Genomic DNA, 4,099 nt, shown 5'->3' with positions numbered 1-4,099 from the left:
TAAATTTGATGAACACTTTTTACTTTACTTCAACTCTCAACCAGATTTGGCACTGTTGACCACTTTATCTTTAGAAAATTATTTTCCCTAGGCTTGATTTACAATACAGTTTTATTTTCCTCTTTGGCTATTTATAAGTTTCTGTTACAGACTTTTTCTCCCATATTGCCCTTCACTGTATAATTATTCCAAGCTTGGTTTTAGGCCTTATTCTCATATTTTATAATATCTTCCCATGCAATCTTATCCATGTCTATAGTTTAATTGATTAACTAATCCCAAATAAATCCCAAATGTTTGTTTCAATCCCAGGCTTTATCTTTTAGTCTCAGGCCCATAAACTCAGCTACCTGCTTGGCAGCTCCACCTAGCTGTCTCCAAAGTGCTTCTAACTCATGACATGTTCCAGAAGCCTTCCTCCAAAATACTTAGAGTACCCATTTCAGAAACAGATACACCTATGCAGTTTCCTGAGCCAGAAACCTGAGTCACCTTAATCCATCACTAACTCCTGTCACTTTTAGTTTATAAATATTTCTCAAACCACTATTCCTGCCACCAAATTCATTCTCTATACTATAGGAAGATTTGTTCAAAATTCAAGACTCATCATAAAACTTCTTCCACTCTCAACACCTCCTCATTCTTAATTTAAGTGCTTTAATTATTCTAAGAATAATGACTAAAATATTTAATATAGCATACAAGACTCAGAATGATTTATCTATTGCCTATCCATCTATATTCCCAAAGGAGACTAGGGCAATAGCATTCAGGGTAGTGAGTCAAGTGAAAGCTGTAACTATATATAGGGTATAGCTATACATGCCTAAATATAGAAAAACAGCCAGTTGAGAGAAATAGTTAAAAGGATCTTTAAATTAATGGTAGTAATGGAAAAATCAAGATCTCAGTAGTAGGAGTTAGTAGGTGCAGCATAATTGTGCAGAAGAGAAAAGATATAATTTCTAGTAAACCAATCAAAAAAGTAAAAAGGAGTTAAATTTAAACATGAATATGTATTCTTCATAACTGTCTTTAGTTAAATTATATATTAAATGTGGCTGATTATAGTTACATGTTCAAAAGATATTAAAACTCACTATTATACAAAATACAGGTAAATATTCATTTTTTATTTTTTATTTTTGGGCATCAATTTAAAATATTGTATCATGCTTTGGAAATCTATTTAAACACAAACAATTATTCTATATTCTAAAATATCTACAGTTTCTTAATTTTCATTTTTAATAATGACATAAAGTCACCAAGTACACTTTGCTACAAAATAAATTTACTTTTGGTTACCAGAAGATTTTCTGTGAGTTTTAAAATGGATAAAATACCACTGGACAATTCTTAGTTGATTAAACCAAAAGCACCTCTACCCTAAAAACATGATTTGCCACTATTGAAGGGATTCAAAAGAAGTTGCTGCTGGCTCTTAGGGCAATTCCAGTTATTAGCAGATGTATGCTCTTGTAGGTATGTAAGTACCTCTTCATATCACTTTATCACTCATAAAGTGTCACTATGTAAACTACTTTCTGGGAGGAAGCCAAGCACTTTTAGAAGCTGAATAACTCTTTTGGGCAACTAGAGTTCTATTCATTTCGCTGAAACAGTGAATAGTGTATGAACTGGAATAATCTGATTCAATAAGTATTAAATAATTCATTCTCTGTATAATTTTACCTGTGGTGTGACTATAAAGTATGGAGGTTGGTTTTATCTGCACATTTGAACATAAAAACTCCCATAACTGCTATTTGTAAAGATAACCTTGAGCTAGTATATGTTTACTCCAATAATGATTCCAGCAATTTAAAAAACTTGGGAATCATCTTTTGGAATGAACTTCAAAATAAGGTTATTGGTCAAACAAGAAATTATCCAGACATTTTAATCATAAACCCCTTTGTCTAGGCTAAAATGTGATTTCTTGGGTTCTGCACCAAGTTTTTTGGTTTCTTATTAAAATTGGATAACTTAGAGTTGTTCAGAAAAAAACTTACTGGCCGGGCGCGGTGGCTCACGCCTGTAATCCCAGCACTTTGGAAGGCCGAGATGGGCGGATCACGAGGTCAGCAGATCCAAACCATCCTGACTAACACGGTGAAACCCCGTCTCTACTAAAAATACAAAATATTAGCCGGGCGTGGTGGCGGGCACCTGTAGTCCCAGCTACTCGGGAGGCTGAGGCAGGAGAATGGCGTGAACCCGGGAGGTGGAGCTTGCAGTGAGCCAAGACAGCGCCACTGCACTCCAGCCTGGGCGACAGAGCGAGACTCCGTCTCAAAAAAAAAAAAAAAAAAAAAAAACTTACTTGCATAGATCAACTATCATAACAGAAGGTTACTCTAAATTAGAAGTTACGTAAATGTTTTGAGGTTTAGCAGCCTCATTTGAATAAATTTATAGATATCAGGCAGGATGACATTATGAACACAGGCGTTTAACTGGTTCTTGCTCACTTCACCACCAATATAAACAATAGGCTCTAAAGATAGCGTTAAATCAGCGCAAGTTTTGGGGACTGGTGAAGAAATTTTGATAAAACTTTCATAAATTCAGCACTAATTGAATCAAACTTCCATGAATTCAGCACTAATACAATCATATTAGATGAAGTTACCATAAAATAGCAGTGTCAGCAGGGAAAAAAATAGGCTACATACAAATAAAGAAACTTTGAGTCTAACTAAGACGTCTCTTTCATTATTTTGAGTGCAAGAAGTTAACAGAGATTGCCTTCTATCTTTTGAGAAGAAATTTTTGTTACTCAAGAAATCTATAGCAAGCCAAGTTGTTAGTAAAACCCATGTACACATTGCTAAGTATGCAGGGTCTGAGAGAGCATGCATCTTCCTGAAGATATATTAACCAAACGGTGACCTAGCTGCCTGAGATGAACCTTGGCTAGAAAAGATTAGTGGTGAGTATTAAAGCTTACTCAATCATTTTTAAGTCAGTTATGTTTATATTAGCATATTAGTTTATTACAATTCCAATAATGATCTCAAGTCAATTTTGAAAATCTGAAAATGTGATTTTGAAAAGAAAAAAGGAAAGTTTCTCTATGATAGATTTTAAATGTTTTATAAAACTAAATAATTAATATGTTGTCACATAGGTAACAAAATAGGTTAATAAAGTAAGTTAATAAATTTACCCAATTACATACAACAATTTAATATTTGATGAACAGGACATTTCTATTGTTGAAATAGCAAATTATTTATTGAAGGTTGCTGGCAACACTAGGTAGCTGTTTGCAAAAAATGTTACATCTTGTTTCACATAAATACTTGATGAATTAAAAATTTATATCAAAAAGTGATTCTAAAGATGTACCAGAAGAAAATATAGCTGAGTGTAACAGGGAGATATAAAAATGTTTTCTAAACTTCTGTATCCTAAGAATGAAAGCACAAATGAATCAACTAACAGATTTAACTTCATTTTTTTTTCTAATTATGCAGCTCACTGTAAGGACTTTTTCTTACACTTATCCTAAAGCAATAGGGATAATGAAAGACTGAAACTCAAAAGCTGTAGAATATGGATGCAACCATAGTCTACATACTGCAAAGTAGACATATGACTGCCCAGAACCCTAATAAAAGAGCTTCGTGGGAAGAAGAAGAAGAGAAGAAAAGCAGCAGAGAAAGCACTTGGCAAGAGGGCTCAGCCACAGCAGATTTCAGAAGCAGTAGCAAATGTACCTTTCGGAAGATGAGAGGCACAACCAAAGGTGAAATATCTATATATTTTCTTGAACAGCAGGAACAGGAACAGAGGTGAACTGCTAGCAGCAGGAATCCTGGACTGGGTTTGTTTTATAGAAACAGAGAAAGTGGGGTTATATGAAGAATCACAGAGACGTAGAATTTGGGGCAATCAAGAAAAATCTAGATTTGCAGTATGAAAATCAAGTAGCTGGAATACTACTAAAATGCCTTTCTGACCAAAGGAAACTCTTGCAAATAACTGGTCCAGGAAAACCCAACTAATTTAACAATGGATTAAAAAAAAATCAGTATTAGAGCTTGGATTTAAAAATCACCATAAAAATAAAATAAAATAAATAAGTGGC

This window comes from Pan paniscus, chromosome 2 (assembly GCF_029289425.2).
Source record: "Pan paniscus chromosome 2, NHGRI_mPanPan1-v2.0_pri, whole genome shotgun sequence".
NCBI lineage: Eukaryota > Metazoa > Chordata > Mammalia > Primates > Hominidae > Pan > Pan paniscus.
The sequence above is the reverse complement of the archived record's forward strand: the minus strand, read 5'-3'. Positions refer to the sequence as shown.